Source organism: Phyllobates terribilis, unplaced genomic scaffold (assembly GCF_046119375.1).
Source record: "Phyllobates terribilis strain yellow unplaced genomic scaffold, ASM4611937v1 Scaffold_404__1_contigs__length_1715579, whole genome shotgun sequence".
Classification (NCBI taxonomy): Eukaryota; Metazoa; Chordata; class Amphibia; order Anura; family Dendrobatidae; genus Phyllobates; species Phyllobates terribilis.
This window is the reverse complement of record NW_027363164.1, coordinates 398,037-419,862: the sequence shown is the minus strand read 5'-3', so window position 1 is coordinate 419,862 and position 21,826 is coordinate 398,037. Positions and strand designations below refer to the sequence as shown.

General features: G+C 45.7%; 6 non-coding genes and 1 pseudogene across 6 annotated transcripts; all 7 read left to right on the top strand.

Annotated features, from left to right (window-relative positions):
* Positions 1-3,589: 3,589 nt before the first annotated feature.
* On the top strand, positions 3,590-3,777 carry LOC141225100 (U2 spliceosomal RNA). Its single transcript, XR_012292417.1, has one exon. It is a non-coding gene; the product is annotated as a U2 spliceosomal RNA (small nuclear RNA).
* Positions 3,778-4,895: 1,118 nt separating this feature from the next.
* Positions 4,896-5,086, top strand: LOC141225524 (U2 spliceosomal RNA). Its single transcript, XR_012292796.1, has one exon. It is a non-coding gene; the product is annotated as a U2 spliceosomal RNA (small nuclear RNA).
* Positions 5,087-6,201: 1,115 nt separating this feature from the next.
* On the top strand, positions 6,202-6,279 carry LOC141225135 (U2 spliceosomal RNA; annotated as a pseudogene).
* Positions 6,280-11,843: 5,564 nt separating this feature from the next.
* Positions 11,844-12,036, top strand: LOC141225627 (U2 spliceosomal RNA). Its single transcript, XR_012292898.1, has one exon. It is a non-coding gene; the product is annotated as a U2 spliceosomal RNA (small nuclear RNA).
* A 1,115-nt stretch (positions 12,037-13,151) lies between these two features.
* LOC141225534 (U2 spliceosomal RNA) lies at positions 13,152-13,342 on the top strand. Its single transcript, XR_012292806.1, has one exon. It is a non-coding gene; the product is annotated as a U2 spliceosomal RNA (small nuclear RNA).
* Positions 13,343-14,457: 1,115 nt separating this feature from the next.
* LOC141225277 (U2 spliceosomal RNA) lies at positions 14,458-14,648 on the top strand. Its single transcript, XR_012292553.1, has one exon. It is a non-coding gene; the product is annotated as a U2 spliceosomal RNA (small nuclear RNA).
* A 6,390-nt stretch (positions 14,649-21,038) lies between these two features.
* LOC141225660 (U2 spliceosomal RNA) lies at positions 21,039-21,229 on the top strand. The gene has a single exon (XR_012292926.1). It is a non-coding gene; the product is annotated as a U2 spliceosomal RNA (small nuclear RNA).
* The last annotated feature ends 597 nt before the right edge of the window (positions 21,230-21,826 follow it).

Below are 21,826 nucleotides of genomic sequence, written 5' to 3'. Positions count from 1 at the left end.
AAATGTTTTTTCTTTTTGTCCTCTTGTGAGCTTTGGTTTAGGCCAAAGGCTATTTCTTTGTGTAATTGGTGAAGGAGTAGAAGTATTATGGGATTTACCATAGTGTCCCAAAACGTAAGAGTGTTTAAAAGTAAAGTAAGAAGAGCTGCTATTTTTGAGTTTTTAGCTATGCAAAATGCATCTATTTTTTGTTTACAAGAATGTGGGGTAGTGGATGGTGTGAAAGGGGATGAATGGTCTTATGGAGCGTCTGTGTGGTCGGGGAGTGCATGTAATAAGAATGATGGTGTGGGTATTTTGGTTAAAGGAAGGGAGGTTGTTTTGAGTGATTATTTGGTTATTGAGGTGGGGAGATGTATCCTTGCTAATTTTGTATACAAGAATGTAAAGTTTTGTGTTATTAATGTTTATGCGCCAGTTGAAAAAAATGAGCGCAAAAATTTATTTGAAAAAATTAAGCTTTTTGTTCCAGGAAGAATACCTGTGGTAATTGTGGGTGATATGAACTGTGATGTGGGGAGAGTGAATGTGGATGTGTCTGGGAAAGCATTATTGGAGTTAGTGAATGATTTTGGGTTGTGTGATATGCAGCGCGTGTGTAACATGAATCCTTTGTTGAACACTTTCTTTTCTGAGAGTGGTAGGGTACAATCCAGATTGGATTATTGTTTTATTTCTAAAAATATGGTTTCTGTTAATTATAGGCAGGAAAACGTTCTTTTTTCAGATCATGTGTGTATGTTGTGTGAGTTGGATATAAAAGTTGATGGAGTGTTTGGGAGAGGATTGTGGAAGTTAAATGTTAAACTGTTAGAGAATGAAGATGTGAGAAAGGAGTATGAAAGGCGGTATGAAGAATGGTGTAAGCATAAAAATGAGTTCAGGAATGTTTGTGAGTGGTGGGACTGGGTGAAGAAACAAGCAAAAATGTTCTTTAAAAATTTAGGATACAAGTATGCAGCAATTAAAAGAGAGAGTTTTGTTAAACTGAACGCGCGGTTGAGCGTTTTGTATAAGTTAAGGGAAGGAGGAGTTGAGGTGGAGGAGGATATTTTAGAGGTAAAAAAGGAGATTAGTGAGTTTTTGTTGGAGAGAGGGAGAAGCATAGTGTTTAGGGCAAAGATTGATAAGATGGAGCAGGATGAGAAATGTTCTCGGTTTTTCTTTAAAAAAGTTTTTGGAAAGAAACAGAGTATGAGCGTGGTGTATGGAGCAGATGGAAGTGAGGTGAGTGGAGAGGATATGTGTGAAGAGGTGGCTAAGTTTTATGAGGATCTGTATGCAGTGAAACAGAGGGATGAATGTTTGGAGAATGATGTTTTGAGTGTGTTAGAGAGTAAGTTGAGTGAAGCAGAAAGAGAGAGAGTGATGGGTGAGGTGACTGGTGATGAGGTATGGAAGGTTATGTGTAGTATGGCTTTGAATAAGACGCCGGGGGAGGATGGCCTCCCAGTAGAATTTTATCGTGTGATGTGGGGTGTGATTGGTAAGGACTTTGTGGATGTATGTAAGTATATGTGGGGAAACATGGAGGTGACTGAGAGTATGCGTGCAGGTTTGGTTGTGTTAATTCCTAAGAAAGGGGATTTGAAAAGTCTGAGGAATTGGAGGCCAATAACGTTACTTAATTGTGATTATAAAATCTATGCAAAACTTATGGCTAATAGGATGCGTGATGTGATAGAGAGTGTGATTGGGGATGAGCAGTGTTGTGCGGTACCTGGGAGGCGGATTCATGAGTGTGTGTGTATGTTAAGAGATTGTCTATGGGATTGCATGGGTCGTAAGAAGAGTGTATTTTTGTTAAGTTTGGATTTTGAAAAGGCTTATGATAGGTTGTCGCATGGTTTTTTGTTCAGAGTGTTGTTAAAAATGGGTTTTCCGGCTGATTTTGTTGGGCGAGTGAGAAGTTTGTATGCGGGTGTTTATAGCTGTGTTTTAATGAATGGGTATGTGGGTAGGAAAGTGAATGTGTTTTCGGGTGTGCGACAGGGGTGTCCTTTGTCCCCTGTAGCATTTATTTGTGCAATTGAGCCATTGTTGTGTATGCTGAGGAAAGATAAGGTAATTCGTGGTGTGCAAGTGCCGGGAGGTGGAGGAAAAGAATGGAAGGTGAGTGGTTATATGGATGACGTGTGTGTATTATGTGATTCTGAATGTTCGGTGAGGCGGGTGAAGTTGTTAGTGTCTATTTTTTGTGGTGCATCTGCGTTTAAAGTGAATTGGGAAAAGAGTGAGTGTAAGGGTTTTGGAGGCGGAAGTTTAAGTAGGGATGTAGGTGTGAATGTAGTGAATGGACCTATTAAAGTTTTGGGTGTGAAGTTTTCAGAGAGTTTGGATGGGAAAGAAAGTTGGGATGATGCGAAAGGAAAAGTTGAGCAGAAGTTGAATTTTTGGAAATTGAGGAGTTTATCCTTTTTTGGGAAGATTTTAATTGTTAAGAGTGTGGTGTTGCCAATATTTTTATATATTGCGGTAGTATTTCCACCAGGATATATGTGTATGAGAAGCTTGAATAGAATTTTATTTGTTTTTTTGTGGAACTCGAAAATGGAGAGAGCTAGGAGAGAAATTTTGGTTAAAAGAGTGGAAAAAGGTGGTTTGGGTTTTCCGAATTTGGACGTGTTTTTTGGTGTGAATATCGTTGTGTTTGTTTTGAAAGTGATTAGGGCGGATGGAAAGTTTTCATCTATGTGTAGGTATTTATTTGGAGCGTATTTGTTTCGTTTAAAGTGGCAAGAAAGGGATTTGCGATGTCCGATTGCTTTTGAGGTGCCTGTATGGTATGTGTGGGTTTATAAGTTTTTGGTGAGGTATGAACTGTGTGATGCAGATGTGAGATTGCTGGAGAATAAGAAGGCTGTGTATAGGATGATTGAATGTAGAGAGGTAGAATGTGGAATAAATATGGTTAGGGGTGGTGATGTGCAGAAGGTTTGGAAGAAAGTGCGGATGAGTGGTATGACCAACAAACAGAGTGAAGTTGTGTGGCAGTCTTTACATGGAGTATTACCTGTGAGAGAGTTTCAGAGGAATAGAGGTTTGGTGAGGAGTGAAATGTGTCCAAGAAATGGCTGTGGTGGAAGGGAAAGTGTGTTGCATGTTTTTTGGAATTGCCAGTATGCTAGAGATGTGATTGGGAGAATGGGGCCTTTGTGTAAAGAATTGTGTGGTGTGAATTTGTTGTCTTTTGAGTTGTTTATGTTTGGTTTGGGAATATGTGATGGGACGAAGGAAAGAGTCTTGTGGTTGATGCTTGCATGTATAAAGGAAGTGTTATGGGATCTGAGGAATGTGTATGTGTTTAAAAGGAAGGAAATTGCTGTAAAGGATAGTGTGAAGGTGATTTTGGGGAAGATGTATGTGTGTTTCCTATGGGACAAAAAGAGGAGAGGGGAAGTGGATGCGGAGGGAATATGGAAAGTTAAAAAGTGGAGATATATTGTTAGTACCTCTTGATTTTTGTTATTGTTGTTTTGAAATATGAAATAAATATTTCCGATGATGATGGGGACAGCAAATTGCGTATTGGATTTGACGCAGCTGTTTTGATGGAATTTTCCTTTGTCTGGTTTCCATAGACTGTGGAATTTCCTCGTCTGAGGAGAAAAAAAAAAAAAAAAATCTGTTCTTATCAGTTTAATATCTGATACGTCCCCTATCTGGGGACCATATATTAAATGGATTTTTAGAACAGGGAGATGGAAAAAGAGCTTGCTCTGTCCACTCCACGCATTGACCTGGTATTGCAGTATCTCCAGGACCGGTGCACCCCTTCTTTAATGCAGTTTCTAAAATCAGAAAGAATTGAATTCAATGTTTTTTGTTCATTTTGCTTGTTTGTCGGATTTTGGGATGGACTCTTTGGCTTTGCTTTTCTTCTCCTCATTGGATTTTTCATGTTCAAAGTTGCAGAAGCCAGATTACAAGCTCATTTTGGTTCAACTTCAGCAACTGTGCATTGCATTGCCATGTAATGTGATGCAATGCTATCTTTCTAGCTCTCCCTTTTTACTTCCTTTTGGATAAACAGACATATTAGGCAAGCATTTTGGAGCTTTCACCTAAATAACTACAGGTGGTGAGATAAGCTGCACAATATAATTGACCTTTCAGTATATTGTTGCACACACACCATCTATTTAGCAAATGCCCTTGTTATCAACAGCAGCCTTTTAAACTCACCTGAGCTAACAGGTATGTGCGCTGGTTACTCTGCTGCGCTTAAAATTTCTTTTTTGGTTTGCTACAATGCCTTTTCTGAAACGTTGTCTCCTTCTGCTGGAACACTGACTTCTTTCATTTAATGCCTGCAGACTATAAAAGAGAACCCAACCCAAAAAGTTTGGTTGATTAGTCTGTGGCATTCTGTTAAACTGTTGCTTATGGCGGTCTCTGTGAGCTTCTCAGCGACATTCAGCCAGCCAGGTATCCTGCCTGCAGTAGATGGAATGTGGCAATGGAACGCTGGCTGCGCGTGTCATAATAGGCTCTGAGCCTTTATATACCTGTGCACAGCAGCAGCCACCTTCAGTCTGCTGCTGGACAGCCAGCAGCAGCAGCAGCAGGAGAGGTATGTAATCAGGAGCCCTCCTGCTAAGGGTAGACAGCTGCTCGTTCCACCCCACCCCCCGCCTTAATTGGTTCTCCTCCCTTCCAACGGTGTTGAGGCGGGTGGGAACAGCAGGGGGTGAAGGTGCTGTGTTTAAAGAGGTGGAGTTATGCAGATCTAAAACGCGTGGATTGCAGCAGCAGCAGCAAGCCGAAAAGTGCAGGCATGTAAGGGATCTAGAGGTTGACAACATGTCTTCTTAACGGGAGTCCAGGAGCTCATCTCCACAAATGGACTTTTCAGGATCCTTGGGTGGCTCCGTAGTTTGAAACCAATTCTGGTTATCGCTTCTCGGCCTTTTGGCTAAGATCAAGTGTAGTATCTGTTCTTATCAGTTTAATATCTGATACGTCCCCTATCTGGGGACCATATATTAAATGGATTTTTAAAACAGGGAGATGGAAAAAGAGCTTGCTCTGTCCACTCCACGCATTGACCTGGTATTGCAGTATCTCCAGGACCGGTGCACCCCTTCTTTAATGCAGTTTCTAAAATCAGAAAGAATTGAATTCAATGTTTTTTGTTCATTTTGCTTGTTTGTCGGATTTTGGGATGGACTCTTTGGCTTTGCTTTTCTTCTCCTCATTGGATTTTTCATGTTCAAAGTTGCAGAAGCCAGATTACAAGCTCATTTTGGTTCAACTTCAGCAACTGTGCATTGCATTGCCATGTAATGTGATGCAATGCTACCTTTCTAGCTCTCCCTTTTTACTTCCTTTTGGATAAACAGACATATTAGGCAAGCATTTTGGAGCTTTCACCTAAATAACTACAGGTGGTGAGATAAGCTGCACAATATAATTGACCTTTCAGTATATTGTTGCACACACACCATCTATTTAGCAAATGCCCTTGTTATCAACAGCAGCCTTTTAAACTCACCTGAGCTAACAGGTATGTGCGCTGGTTACTCTGCTGCGCTTAAAATTTCTTTTTTGGTTTGCTACAATGCCTTTTCTGAAACGTTGTCTCCTTCTGCTGGAACACTGACTTCTTTCATTTAATGCCTGCAGACTATAAAAGAGAACCCAACCCAAAAAGTTTGGTTGATTAGTCTGTGGCATTCTGTTAAACTGTTGCTTATGGCGGTCTCTGTGAGCTTCTCAGCGACATTCAGCCAGCCAGGTATCCTGCCTGCAGTAGATGGAATGTGGCAATGGAACGCTGGCTGCGCGTGTCATAATAGGCTCTGAGCCTTTATATACCTGTGCACAGCAGCAGCCACCTTCAGTCTGCTGCTGGACAGCCAGCAGCAGCAGCAGCAGGAGAGGTATGTAATCAGGAGCCCTCCTGCTAAGGGTAGACAGCTGCTCGTTCCACCCCACCCCCCGCCTTAATTGGTTCTCCTCCCTTCCAACGGTGTTGAGGCGGGTGGGAACAGCAGGGGGTGAAGGTGCTGTGTTTAAAGAGGTGGAGTTATGCAGATCTAAAACGCGTGGATTGCAGCAGCAGCAAGCCGAAAAGTGCAGGCATGTAAGGGATCTAGAGGTTGACAACATGTCTTCTTAACGGGAGTCCAGGAGCTCATCTCCACAAATGGACTTTTCAGGATCCTTGAGTGGCTCCGTAGTTTGAAACCAATTCTGGTTATCGCTTCTCGGCCTTTTGGCTAAGATCAAGTGTAGTATCTGTTCTTTTAAGAACACAAGAGCTACGATCTACACTTGACGAGAGCGATCGAACTCGGAAGGAGAAGAGCTTCGGAGCCCAGCTGACATCAGAGAACGAAGGCGGATATCGGTGGGAGGAAGAAGCTCTAAAGAATCCAGAAGAAGACGAAGACTCGGAGAACAATCGGGCTGTCCTGTGGAATCTTCGAGGAAGAAAATCATCGAGACAAAGACCTTTCGGGGAATTTGTCCAGAACACGACGGGAGAAGAATCTGCATAGCTCCACCCATTCCGGGAAGAGTTCCAGATCCAGCTCCAAGAAGTAACTGCACGAGGAAAGCCATGGCAAGCGCTGCGAGGAAGGCCGAAAAGAAGAGCCTGGAGCTGGGGACAGCCAGGAGGGCCCAGCCAGGAGCCGATTCTGACCCCAAGGACTCTGCCTCCACGACTGGCCAGCAGAAGGGACCCCAGAAGCCCCGCCACGAAGCTCCAGCCCTGGAGCCATGGATGCGGCAGACGGTGGCCCTGAAGCTGAAGGAAGTGGATGGGAGGGTGCCGGACATGTCCTCGGACGTGTTCTGCCAGAAGATGCTGCTGGATCGAGGCTTCTCCAGGTCGGACACCCTCAGCATCCAGACCTTCTTGACGGGGATCTTCTTCGTCACCTTCGCCACTGTGAACACCTGCAGGAGGTTCTGGGAAATGGTAAGCGCAAAAGGACCGGATAATTCTTTCTCTGCCTTTACAGGTAGCTGCCCTATCCAGAGGGATGAAAGGAGGATCACGGTCTCCATGCGCAACCCGCACACCCCAGGCAAAGACATCTGTACCTTCCTGAGACGCTTCTGTTTGGTTGTGAAGGAACCCTCTCACATCCTGAATGGACTCGGCTTCTGGACAGGTAAGTGGTCGGTGACCGTTAGACTTCACAGGGACCTGGCGTACTCAGACGGACTTCGGCACCTGCCCCCGACATTCTCCCTGGGCAACTCCTACGGCCTCATCTATTACCCGGACATGCCGCGGAACTGCAGGAGATGCGGCAAGAACGGCCACGAGATGAAGGACTGCAAGGAGGATGCCTGCAGGATTTGTCGAGTGACGGGACACAGCTCGAAGGACTGCCCGAAGAAGACGTCCTGCAACCTGTGTGGGCTGGCGGCTCATCTGTACAAGGATTGCCCCAGGCGTGAGAGATCCTGGGCATCGGTGGTTGCGACGACCCCAGCTACGGAGGACAAGGCCCCGACGACCAGGCCTGTGAAGGTCAAGGACGCGACGACCAAGGCCCCAGCGGCCAAGGCCGAGACGACCAAGGCCAAAGCGGTCAAGGAGTCGGTGGCCAAAGCCCCAGCGACGGTCCCAGCAGCTCCGAAGCAGAAGAAAAAGTCAAAGGAGGGTAAGAGTTCTGTCACCCCTCTCTCGATCCCTCCCCCTGCCACCCCCGTCCAATCCCCCCCCACCCCGGCCACCCCTGCTGAGGATTCCACTTCCTCTTCCTCCTTCCCCTACTCCTCAGCAGGTGTCCTTTCCCCTGCCCCGGCAGCCACTCTCCCTCCCCAGACCATGGTAGCGGTGGAATTAACCTTTCCTCCACCCGCCGCTATCTATTCCGAGGAGGATTTTCCCCTTCTTGTCTCCCCAGTTCCAACCCGGGGAAAGAGGAAGGTGGAGGACAGCCCTGCTACTGAATCCTCCAAAAAGAAGATTCTGGATTTCGTAGGCGAAAAGGAGGATACCCTCCCTGAGCCAGAAGAGATGGAGCACATGGTTGAGACCCTGGTGGCCGAGCCAGAAGAGGAGGAACTGGTGGTCGCCGAGATTGAGGCCGCGCTGCTTGACCAGATGGAGGAAGAGGGCCTGCTGGTGATCCCGTCACCAGCAGTCAACACCGACGAGGGACCACCCGACCGGAGTGGTAACTAAGGTGTATTGCCTGCGCTAACTTTTTCTTTTTTCCCTACATGATGGCTAATATTAACTTATTTTCCATTAATGTCAGGAGCATCAAGGACAAGTTCAGACGTCAGACTATTTATGCCTTCCTTACTTCCCAGTTGTGTGATGTTTATATGTTGCAGGAATGTTCCCTTCCCTCCTCTAGGTCCTTCAAACATCTGGCCAGGGAGTGGTCCCACGGTCCATCCTAGTGGTCCGGTGGGGGTGACTGCAAGTCTGCGGGGGTCGCAATTCTGATCAGGGGGGGCGCATTCACGCTTGAGTCCGTCCAGGAGCTCATCTGCGGCAGGGCTCTTGTTGTAGATGGCAACTGGGCGGGAGAACCTGTCAGGTTCATCAACGTGTATGCGTCCCCACTGAAGAATGAGCGTTTGGAGCTTTTCCAGACCCTGCGGCTTCAGCTTGCCACCACCAGGACCTTAGTGATGGCCGGGGATTTCAACTGCCCCATCGAGGAGGACGGTCGTAGTTCTGGCACATCTGCCAAGTTGGACATCACGTCCAAGCTGCTCATCAAGATGGTAACCGAGGCCTCTCTTCAGGACGTGGTGGGCTCCATGGGGAGAGGCTCCACGAAGTATTCGTGGAGCCGACCCGATGGCTCACTCCGCTCCAGGATTGACTTTGTGTTCACCTCTCGGGCAGTCAGGCAGAGTAGGCACTCGATGGTCTCCTGCTTCTTCTCCGACCACAGAGCCATTCACTTACAAGGTGTCCTCGGCGACGGTTTTCCGTCCGGCCCCGGCTCCTGGAAGCTGAATTGTGCTCTGCTGGCTCAGGATGAAGTCGTGGAGGAGCTGAGAGCAGCCTACGCAATGTGGCAGTCCTACAAGGGTAGCTTCCAAACAGTCTCTGATTGGTGGGAATATGTTAAACTTGAGTTTCGCTGTTTCTTTCAGGCCAAGGGTCGACAACAGGAGTGTGAGAAGAGGAGGGACTTCAGAGGGCTGCAGCGCGAGCTGCGGTCGCTGCAGGACCTTCTTCACTGCGGCTGGGACGTGAGGGAGGAGCTGGAGGAGACCAAGAAGAGCCTGAAAAGGCACTTTGAGGAGGAGTCCAAGCGAATCATCTTCCGTTCCAAAGTGGAGAATCTGGAGAAGGGTGAGAAATGTAACTCATTCTTTTTCAGGAAACTTCATGCCGGTCACACGCCCCTGAACGAGCTGCGAGACGAGAGCGGAAACATGCGACGTGGGAAGGAGGACGTGATGAGGGTCGTCAGCGACTTCTACAGCGAACTCTACTCCCACAAGACTACCGACCCCGACGCTGCTGATAAGTTCCTGTCAGGTATCACTAACCATCTTGATCCTGCAGGCACGGCAGCCTTGGACAAACCTCTGATGGTGGGCGAATTGCTCTCTGCCGCTAAATCCTTTAGGACCGGCAGGACCCCGGGCAGTGATGGTCTTCCAGCGGAGCTCTATGTAGCGCTGGGAGACCTCATCTGTCCGGACCTGTTGGACCTGTACGAGGAGATGGTGGTGGAGGGTAGAATGCCTCCATCTTTGAGGGAAGGAATGGTCACGATCCTGTACAAGCGGAAGGGAGAGAGGTGCGACCTGAGGAATTGGCGTCCCATCACTCTGCTCAACGTGGACTACAAGATCCTGGCCAAGACGATGGCGACACGACTTAAGACGGTCATCGGACGGATCATCCACCCGGACCAGACCTGCGGCATCCCTGGACGTCGCATCGCAGACAGCCTCGCTCTCGTGCGGGACACGGTCGAGTACATCAAGGTCCGCCGCGCACACGCGGCCCTGGTCTCCTTGGATCAGGAGAAGGCCTTCGACCGGGTTTCCCACGAGTTCATGGGCCGAGCTCTGCACCGGTTAGGTTTGGGTAACATGTTTTGTTCGTATGTCCGTCTGATGTATTTTGATATCCACAGCTCGGTGTTGGTGAACGGCTGGAAGACTGACCCCTTCCCTGTCCTCTCTGGGGTCAGACAAGGCTGCCCTCTATCACCTCTTCTTTTTGTTTGTGTTATAGAACTCTTCGCAGAGGCTATCCGGCAGAATGGAGAGATCAGAGGGATCACCGCACCGGGTCCGGGACGACACGAGGTCAAGTGCTCGCTCTACATGGACGACGTCACCGTCTTCTGCGCTGATCGTGGTTCAGTCGACGCCCTCGTCCAGACGTGTGAGAGGTTCGGCCGGGCTTCAGGGGCCAAAGTCAACTGCAGGAAGTCGGAAGCCATGCTCTTCGGGGATTGGCAGCCGGCCTCCTCCGCCCCCTTCCCCTTCAACATTCAACCGGATTTCCTCAAGGTGCTGGGAGTCTGGTTCGGGAAGGAAGGAGCGGCCCTCAAGTCCTGGCAAGAACGCTTGGCCAAGGTGAAGCAACGGATCGGACTCTGGAGCCTCAGACACCTCACTTGTGAGGGTAAGGCACTCGTCCTGCGTAATGAGGTCCTGCCCGTCTTGCAGTACACGGCGCAGGCCTGGCCCCCACACGTCACTGTGTGCAGGGCCATTACCAGGACAGTGTTTCACTTTGTCTGGGGATCCAAGATGGACAGAGTCAGGCGGGCCGTCATGTACAAGGAGCCTCGCAAGGGTGGGAAGGGCGTTCCAGATATCCCCACCCTCCTGCGATCCTCTTTTGTGTGTGATTGTGTCCGCCGGACTTTGCAAGTCAAGAATGGCTCCGCGGGCAGGTCCATGTCTCGCTTCTTCCTGCTTCCTCTTTGGAGGCGACTCGGCTGGGACAAGTGGGACAGCTCCTTCCCCTACAACTGGACGACGCCATGGTTCTACGGAGACGTCGTTCGATTTGTGGGGGAGCATCAACTGGAGGGACTCAAGCCCGACTTGTGGAAGCCCAAAACTATCCACAAGCTAATCAGAGCCAAGGATGACGTGGAGAACATCACAGGACTTCACCAGGACACGCTGGAGACTGTGTGGACAAATGTGTCGTCTGACAGGCTGACCAACGGGCACAAGGACTTGTCGTGGATGGCGATTCAGGGCGGACTGCCCGTCCGGTCATTCATGCATGCCCGGAACCTGTGCAAGACCCGGTACTGCCCAAGGTGCCCCTTCGTGGAGGAAACATCTTTGCACACTTTTTGGGACTGCGGATTTGCACAGCGCCTATTGACTGCACTTGAGGACGACCTGAGGAACTCTGTCCCCAGGGCGAGCCTATCGCACCATTCTGTGCTTTACGGACTCTTCCCTGGGGTTCATACCGTCGGAGCCATCCAGGAGGCTTGGCGCCTTATGAACTGCTTCAAGGATGCCGTTTGGGTCGCCAGGAACCGGCTCATCTTGAGGAGGGAGAGGATGTCCATCCAGGACTGCCGCAGGCTGATCCACAGCCTGCTCAGAGACTATTCCATCATGGACGGTCCGGAGGACGAGGACGAGGACTAAACCCCTCCTCCCCCTCTCCCCTTATGTGTCTTGTCTTTCAATAAAGCTTCGGGCCTGTGATTTTCCCCTCCCCATCCCCCTTTTCCCAATCCCCATCCCTTATCACGGTTCGTCGTACTGTATTGATTGACATGCTTTTTCTTTCAGATTGAGTGTTTTGTGTAGCATAGGGGTGTGATGTGTCTAGTTAGTGCGTCGTATCCTCATGCTATGTAAATATGATGTAGAATTCTGTGTGTACTGGGCTGCGGCACTGTACACTGTCTGTTAACTTATTTTTTGTGCTAATAAAAGATATATTCAATCAAAAAATCTGTTCTTATCAGTTTAATATCTGATACGTCCCCTATCTGGGGACCATATATTAAATGGATTTTTAGAACAGGGAGATGGAAAAAGAGCTTGCTCTGTCCACTCCACGCATTGACCTGGTATTGCAGTATCTCCAGGACCGGTGCACCCCTTCTTTAATGCAGTTTCTAAAATCAGAAAGAATTGAATTCAATGTTTTTTGTTCATTTTGCTTGTTTGTCGGATTTTGGGATGGACTCTTTGGCTTTGCTTTTCTTCTCCTCATTGGATTTTTCATGTTCAAAGTTGCAGAAGCCAGATTACAAGCTCATTTTGGTTCAACTTCAGCAACTGTGCATTGCATTGCCATGTAATGTGATGCAATGCTATCTTTCTAGCTCTCCCTTTTTACTTCCTTTTGGATAAACAGACATATTAGGCAAGCATTTTGGAGCTTTCACCTAAATAACTACAGGTGGTGAGATAAGCTGCACAATATAATTGACCTTTCAGTATATTGTTGCACACACACCATCTATTTAGCAAATGCCCTTGTTATCAACAGCAGCCTTTTAAACTCACCTGAGCTAACAGGTATGTGCGCTGGTTACTCTGCTGCGCTTAAAATTTCTTTTTTGGTTTGCTACAATGCCTTTTCTGAAACGTTGTCTCCTTCTGCTGGAACACTGACTTCTTTCATTTAATGCCTGCAGACTATAAAAGAGAACCCAACCCAAAAAGTTTGGTTGATTAGTCTGTGGCATTCTGTTAAACTGTTGCTTATGGCGGTCTCTGTGAGCTTCTCAGCGACATTCAGCCAGCCAGGTATCCTGCCTGCAGTAGATGGAATGTGGCAATGGAACGCTGGCTGCGCGTGTCATAATAGGCTCTGAGCCTTTATATACCTGTGCACAGCAGCAGCCACCTTCAGTCTGCTGCTGGACAGCCAGCAGCAGCAGCAGCAGGAGAGGTATGTAATCAGGAGCCCTCCTGCTAAGGGTAGACAGCTGCTCGTTCCACCCCACCCCCCGCCTTAATTGGTTCTCCTCCCTTCCAACGGTGTTGAGGCGGGTGGGAACAGCAGGGGGTGAAGGTGCTGTGTTTAAAGAGGTGGAGTTATGCAGATCTAAAACGCGTGGATTGCAGCAGCAGCAAGCCGAAAAGTGCAGGCATGTAAGGGATCTAGAGGTTGACAACATGTCTTCTTAACGGGAGTCCAGGAGCTCATCTCCACAAATGGACTTTTCAGGATCCTTGGGTGGCTCCGTAGTTTGAAACCAATTCTGGTTATCGCTTCTCGGCCTTTTGGCTAAGATCAAGTGTAGTATCTGTTCTTATCAGTTTAATATCTGATACGTCCCCTATCTGGGGACCATATATTAAATGGATTTTTAGAACAGGGAGATGGAAAAAGAGCTTGCTCTGTCCACTCCACGCATTGACCTGGTATTGCAGTATCTCCAGGACTGGTGCACCCCTTCTTTAATGCAGTTTCTAAAATCAGAAAGAATTGAATTCAATGTTTTTTGTTCATTTTGCTTGTTTGTCGGATTTTGGGATGGACTCTTTGGCTTTGCTTTTCTTCTCCTCATTGGATTTTTCATGTTCAAAGTTGCAGAAGCCAGATTACAAGCTCATTTTGGTTCAACTTCAGCAACTGTGCATTGCATTGCCATGTAATGTGATGCAATGCTATCTTTCTAGCTCTCCCTTTTTACTTCCTTTTGGATAAACAGACATATTAGGCAAGCATTTTGGAGCTTTCACCTAAATAACTACAGGTGGTGAGATAAGCTGCACAATATAATTGACCTTTCAGTATATTGTTGCACACACACCATCTATTTAGCAAATGCCCTTGTTATCAACAGCAGCCTTTTAAACTCACCTGAGCTAACAGGTATGTGCGCTGGTTACTCTGCTGCGCTTAAAATTTCTTTTTTGGTTTGCTACAATGCCTTTTCTGAAACGTTGTCTCCTACTGCTGGAACACTGACTTCTTTCATTTAATGCCTGCAGACTATAAAAGAGAACCCAACCCAAAAAGTTTGGTTGATTAGTCTGTGGCATTCTGTTAAACTGTTGCTTATGGCGGTCTCTGTGAGCTTCTCAGCGACATTCAGCCAGCCAGGTATCCTGCCTGCAGTAGATGGAATGTGGCAATGGAACGCTGGCTGCGCGTGTCATAATAGGCTCTGAGCCTTTATATACCTGTGCACAGCAGCAGCCACCTTCAGTCTGCTGCTGGACAGCCAGCAGCAGCAGCAGCAGGAGAGGTATGTAATCAGGAGCCCTCCTGCTAAGGGTAGACAGCTGCTCGTTCCACCCCACCCCCCGCCTTAATTGGTTCTCCTCCCTTCCAACGGTGTTGAGGCGGGTGGGAACAGCAGGGGGTGAAGGTGCTGTGTTTAAAGAGGTGGAGTTATGCAGATCTAAAACGCGTGGATTGCAGCAGCAGCAAGCCGAAAAGTGCAGGCATGTAAGGGATCTAGAGGTTGACAACATGTCTTCTTAACGGGAGTCCAGGAGCTCATCTCCACAAATGGACTTTTCAGGATCCTTGGGTGGCTCCGTAGTTTGAAACCAATTCTGGTTATCGCTTCTCGGCCTTTTGGCTAAGATCAAGTGTAGTATCTGTTCTTATCAGTTTAATATCTGATACGTCCCCTATCTGGGGACCATATATTAAATGGATTTTTAGAACAGGGAGATGGAAAAAGAGCTTGCTCTGTCCACTCCACGCATTGACCTGGTATTGCAGTATCTCCAGGACCGGTGCACCCCTTCTTTAATGCAGTTTCTAAAATCAGAAAGAATTGAATTCAATGTTTTTTGTTCATTTTGCTTGTTTGTCGGATTTTGGGATGGACTCTTTGGCTTTGCTTTTCTTCTCCTCATTGGATTTTTCATGTTCAAAGTTGCAGAAGCCAGATTACAAGCTCATTTTGGTTCAACTTCAGCAACTGTGCATTGCATTGCCATGTAATGTGATGCAATGCTATCTTTCTAGCTCTCCCTTTTTACTTCCTTTTGGATAAACAGACATATTAGGCAAGCATTTTGGAGCTTTCACCTAAATAACTACAGGTGGTGAGATAAGCTGCACAATATAATTGACCTTTCAGTATATTGTTGCACACACACCATCTATTTAGCAAATGCCCTTGTTATCAACAGCAGCCTTTTAAACTCACCTGAGCTAACAGGTATGTGCGCTGGTTACTCTGCTGCGCTTAAAATTTCTTTTTTGGTTTGCTACAATGCCTTTTCTGAAACGTTGTCTCCTTCTGCTGGAACACTGACTTCTTTCATTTAATGCCTGCAGACTATAAAAGAGAACCCAACCCAAAAAGTTTGGTTGATTAGTCTGTGGCATTCTGTTAAACTGTTGCTTATGGCGGTCTCTGTGAGCTTCTCAGCGACATTCAGCCAGCCAGGTATCCTGCCTGCAGTAGATGGAATGTGGCAATGGAACGCTGGCTGCGCGTGTCATAATAGGCTCTGAGCCTTTATATACCTGTGCACAGCAGCAGCCACCTTCAGTCTGCTGCTGGACAGCCAGCAGCAGCAGCAGCAGGAGAGGTATGTAATCAGGAGCCCTCCTGCTAAGGGTAGACAGCTGCTCGTTCCACCCCACCCCCCGCCTTAATTGGTTCTCCTCCCTTCCAACGGTGTTGAGGCGGGTGGGAACAGCAGGGGGTGAAGGTGCTGTGTTTAAAGAGGTGGAGTTATGCAGATCTAAAACGCGTGGATTGCAGCAGCAGCAAGCCGAAAAGTGCAGGCATGTAAGGGATCTAGAGGTTGACAACATGTCTTCTTAACGGGAGTCCAGGAGCTCATCTCCACAAATGGACTTTTCAGGATCCTTGGGTGGCTCCGTAGTTTGAAACCAATTCTGGTTATCGCTTCTCGGCCTTTTGGCTACGATCAAGTGCTTTATTGCTGGAGATTGTGGTTGAAGGGCACTCGGGTACCCCTCTCCTTGGCCTGGCAGGATCGTCCACTTTGGTGGACTTAACCTGCTTGCTGCTATTAGGGAGAGGGCTTAGTCCCAGGGTAACGAGTTGCGATCCCCCAGCTTCCAGGTGTTTTTCGCTGCAAGAACACTGGGAGCGCAGATTGCAAGCGGCTCCAATTTGCAACCTTGTTGCGTTTTTCCATGGAGGTTGACCCTAACCTCGTGCCTCTTTATGCGAGGCTAAAAAACTCTATCCGAGTTCACTTCACGGCGGGTGGCTCGGATATGAGGAAATTAGGGTATGTAGTCCAGGACGTGCTCAGGAACCTTCTTGGCGTACAAAGGAATGAAATTCTCTCCATCCAGGATTATCCCAGAAGAGGTGACTATGACATCACATTCACCGGAGAAGGTATTTTTAGAGATGTACTAGAAAAGTTAAAAAAAGTTGAAAATAGTCCTGTTTTGAAAGGGATACAAATTGTTGAGCACGTCCTGGATGAGGTAAGACTGGTTATTGTAAAAGTATTTTCGCCCTTTGTTTCTGCTCCAGAAGTAATGTCATTTCTAGCAATTTATTTTAAAAGTGTTAAATGTATTGGGAAGATATTAAACGAATATAACATATGGACATCTAAGTGGAAATTCCTTGTGAAGTGTACAAGAGATCCAAATACACCAGGTGGTATACGGCTCCCCCCTGCCCGTTTCAAAATTGGGCAAACAAATGGGGATTTCTTCTTTTCTGGGATGCCAGTATACTGCAGAAACTGTGGGCGCTATGGTCATTCAAAAGAAAACTGTCATGTATCATGTAGAAATTGTGCTAGTGAAGAACATGAGACAAAAGAATGCCCTAAGGAAAAGAAATGCAGTTTTTGCCAGACTCCAGGTCACTTTTATTTTTCTTGCCCTCACAGATTTCGGGAAGATGAGCAAAAGGGGAAGTCCAAGACGTCCGACCAAGGACCAAAAGATCAGACCACCCCTCAGGAGGAGGAACAACAACCTGGAGCCTCTGGAGACAATAAGGGCGTACCAAATAGTGAAGTGTCTCCAGAGTCTATGACAGGTAAAATACCAAATCCCAAAACCTGGCTGCAGGACCTGCGGGAGTCCAAAAGGAGGGCTGAGAAGGAGCAGAAGGGCACTACTGGTAAGGTCAAAAGGGACCGGCAAAAGGCCGACACAGAAGCCCATGCCCAGTCTGGGTCTCCTAGGGCTGAGGGCGCTGAGTGGATAAAGGTGGGTCCTAAGAAAAAGAAAAAGGGTGGTTCGGAGGAGGCAGCAGGAGGTGAACAGATGGACACTTCTCCAGAAGGGGACGTGGACGCTGGACCCTCAGGGGTTTCGGTCTCCGCTGCTACAGGTGGGGACCGGGATCTTGCTGCCTCTGAAGAGTCAGAGGCTCTGCCTTGTGCGCAACCTCCTCCTATAGGACGACCTTCTACAGGTCAAACAGGGGCGGCGGAACCCCTCGGGGACCCACCTGATGAGGAACTGCATGGCCAGCCAATGGAGACCCAGCGGGTTCTGCCAGCCAGCCCTCCGAGCTATGCCAGTGTAGCGTCGGGTTTATATAAATGTGGTAATCTTTCCTCCTCCACGGAGACTCTCGTGACGATACTATCAGATGAGGAGGGAGGCGCAAGCCCAGTGGTCTGATCAGGTTCATCGGACAGGTAAATCCGTTGCTCTTAGTTACCTAAGTAAAATTTTTACATTTTCTAATGATGGCTGAACTCAAAGGTATTTCCCTCAACGTGAGAGGCATAAAATCTAACACGAGAAGAACTGCTCTTTTTAATTTTTTTACGTGTTTTACTGCATCTGTATTTTTTCTGCAAGAATGTAATATCCCACATGAAATGTCATATCAAAAATATAAAGATGAGTGGAAGTGTGGGCCATCTGTCTGGTCCGGATCGAATGCTGCAGGATCAGCGGGTGTAGCCATACTTTTTAAAGGGAACGTTTTAATTGATTTTATTCAGGAAATTTTACCAGGTCGTATTTTATTAGTGAAAGCTTTTATTGATGGTATTAGATGGCAGTTTTTAAATTTTTATGGATCCCCAGAGAAAAATGAAAGAGCCGAAATGCTTGATCTTTTACCATTATTCATTAATAACTCTGAACCTTTTATCTTAGCAGGGGATTTTAATTGTGTTTTAAAAGGTGAAAACCGGCGCTCCAGCTCTGTAAGCAGGAACTACGATAAAACCTCAGGTATGCTACATGATATAGTCAAAGATGCTAAATTGATAGACATATATAAAGAGTGTCATAGTGACAGCCCAGAGGACGCCGGTTTCACTTGGAGCAATGCTAATTGTAGCTCTAGGATTGATTTTATTTTTGGTTCAGATAAAACAATACCTGCCAAATGTGAAGTTTTAACTAATATATTTTCAGACCATAAACTTTTATCCTTTACCATAAAAGTAAATGACAACAAAAAATGTGGTAAGAAAAGCTGGAAAATGAACGTATCCCTTTTAACCGACCCGCAGATTTTATCAGATTTTATTGAGTTTTATAGGAAATGTAGAAAAGGGAAAAAAACAAATGAGACTATGAGTGTATGGTGGGATAGAATGAAAGTAAAAATAAAAGACTTTTTTATTAAAAAGAGTATATGTAGAGCCAAAGAAAAATATGAAGAATATAGAATTTTAAATACCCGCCTACAAACATTATTTAAGCTCAGAGACAATGGGATAGATGTACAACTTGATATTTCAAACTTAAAAGAAGAGATTTCAAAATGGCTAGAACAAAAAGGAAAAGAGATCATTTTTCGTTCTAGAGTACAACATATAGAAGAAAATGAAAAGTGTTCCAGATATTTTTTTAGGAAAAATAAAAAAGAAAAAGTGATAATTGACCATATAGATGGTGAGAATAATATAAAAAATATGCTGGGTAAAGTTGAGGTTTTTTTTTCTAATCTTTTTAATGGAAAAAATATAGATAATAAATTAATGGATGATTCGCTGCAAGGACTAACAGCTGTTTTAGATCCCGCATCCCAAAAGTTTTTATCCCAAGTTTTAACGGAACAAGAAGTGTTAAAAACTATTAAAAGTTTTAAAACTGGAAAGGTCCCTGGTCCTGATGGCATCCCAATAGAATTTTATATATGTTTTTATGATATTTTAAAAGATGATTTGTTTTATTTGTTTACTGAGGTTTTTAATAATAAGGTTTTATTAAATTCCTGGAAGAAAGGTGAAGTCTCCCTCCTATACAAAAAAGGCGATAAATCAAAATTAGAAAACTGGAGACCAATAACACTTTTAAATTGTGACTATAAAATAATGGCTAAAATTTGTGCAAATCGTCTAAAAGAAGTCATCAGCAAAGTTATTCATTCTAATCAAGTGTGTGGGGTGCCGGGGCGCAGTATATGGGACAATCTGAATTTAGTGAAAGACTGTATTGAGGATGTGAAAGACAGAAAGGGGAAAATGGCGATTTTATCTATTGATTTTGAAAAAGCATTTGACCGTGTCTCACACTTTTATCTTTTTAAAGTTTTAGAGAAAATGGGCATACCAGAAGGGTTTTTACTATCGCTTAAAGCATTTTACAAGGATTGTACAAGTAAGATTTTAGTGAATGGTTTTAAGACACAAGAGGTATTTTTACGGTCAGGGGTGAAACAGGGATGCCCTCTGTCCCCCCTACTGTTTATCTGTGCACTGGAACCAATGTTATGTGCAATACGCCAAAATAAACAGATATGCGGTGTCCCTCTGCCTGGAAGCGGTGGTTTGGAGGCCAAGGTTGTAGGCTACATGGATGACGTGGCGGTCTTGTGTACAGATGCACCATCACTTACGGCCACTCTCCATCAAGTGCAATCCTTTTGTCTAGCTTCTGGTTTTAAAATCAATTTTAATAAGTGTAACATTTTAAGTGTTGGGGGGATGATTTTACGTGATGTACCAATTAATGTCTCCGAATCCATTTCCATTTTAGGTATATCATTCACTGAAAATAATGATGGTTATGATAGTTGGGAAACAGTTACACAGAAAGTAAATACGAAAATATGTATGTGGAACATGAGGAGACTTACAATGGAGGGTAAAGTATTGGTTTTAAAGATGGTGATTTTACCTCTTTTATTGTATCTTAGCATGGTTTTCCCCCCGCCTGTTAATGTTTTAAAAAAGATAACCAAAACCTGTTTTACCTTCTTTTGGAACTCAAAAATGGAAAAGCTGAAAAGAGAAATCGTGATGAAATCAAAAGTAAAAGGTGGTAAAGATTTTCCAGATTTTAATAGGTTTCTTTTAATCCATCTGTTCGTTTACTGTTTTAATGCCCTTTTTAAGAATCACTATTGGTCCTTTTTTATGCGTTTTAATACAGGATTTTTTATGAGAAAGTTTGGATGGTATGAAGTAAATATATCTGTGCCCCATGCTTTTAATTTGTCGCCGCATTATGAGATTTTAAGGAAAATAGTGTCCGATTTTAATTTAGGGACTAAGAAAATAGAGGAATTAAGAAATAGTAAGAAACTAATTAAAGAAATACGAAAAAGTGAGGAAATATGTAATGTTGACAGATATGATGATGACAAATCTATGTCTATCTGGAAAATGATTAACGTTTTTTATCTTTTTAATGAACAGAGAGATCTGGCTTGGAGTTGCATGCACCGCTGTCTTCCTTGCCGGGCATTCCAATACAGAAGAGGATTTGTGAGGTCTGCCATCTGCCCAAGAGCCGGATGCCAAGAAGAGGAAACGGTGGAACATCTATTATGGACATGTAATTTTGCAAAGGATTTCTGGAGAAGACTGCTCCCCCTACTGGAAAGGGTGGCAGACCTCAAGGACTTTACATATAAAACTGTGCTATACGGACTTATGGAATGCCCCACAATGGACCAGTACACAATGGCTTGGAAGACAGTGAACTGCGCCAAGTCATCTCTCTGGAAAGCGCGCAACATTGCTATTTTTAAACAAGATGTTTTATCAGTGAATGATGTTTTAAGTTTATGTTTATGTGAAATGTATACTTATTATTTAATTGACAAAAAGAAGAATGTACATATTTCCAAAAAATGGCTTGTCGACCAATGGAACCTAATTATTTAAAATCTTTGTATTTTTTTGTTTTGTAAATTTCATTTGTCTTTTAACGTTTGGTATTTGTTTAATTATGCTTGTAATTTGTTAAAGTTTTAATAAACGGTTTTATCCCTCTGCAGGGGATAGCCAAATTAAAAAAAAAAAATCTGTTCTTATCAGTTTAATATCTGATACGTCCCCTATCTGGGGACCATATATTAAATGGATTTTTAGAACAGGGAGATGGAAAAAGAGCTTGCTCTGTCCACTCCACGCATTGACCTGGTATTGCAGTATCTCCAGGACCGGTGCACCCCTTCTTTAATGCAGTTTCTAAAATCAGAAAGAATTGAATTCAATGTTTTTTGTTCATTTTTGTTATGCACACGCCCGGACTGACTGGCGTGTGCGGGTGTTGTGGTTCCACTGGACCATGGACCGGAGAGTGCCTGGAGGGGCGTGACTAAGTATCTGGCCGATCCGACCAAGGTGGCACGACGGCATACGACGCCAGTGCACCAGGGAGAAACCGGGCAGAGGGACCAGGTGCTACTCCAGGTCAAACTCCGGACACGGGGGTTGACCCACACTGGAATTACTGGAACAGGCAGGTTAGGCTGGCACAGACTGGTGGATGTAAGCAAACACGGCAGGTATGCAGAGGGGTGGATACAGGCGAGTATGCAGGCAGGGAGGTACTGGCCGAAAGGACGGGCTGGAGCACAGAAAGGTTAAGACCCAGTACAGACTGGGTCACAGAACCGCAGATGCGGTAGACAACCACAGCAGAGAGGGAACGCCCAAAGCGGTGGGCAAGAACAGAGCAGGACGGGGCTGCAGGAGCAGCGAGCACAAGCAGGGCAGGACAGGACTGCCGGAGCAGCGGGCAGAAGCAGGGCAGGACAGGACTGCCGGA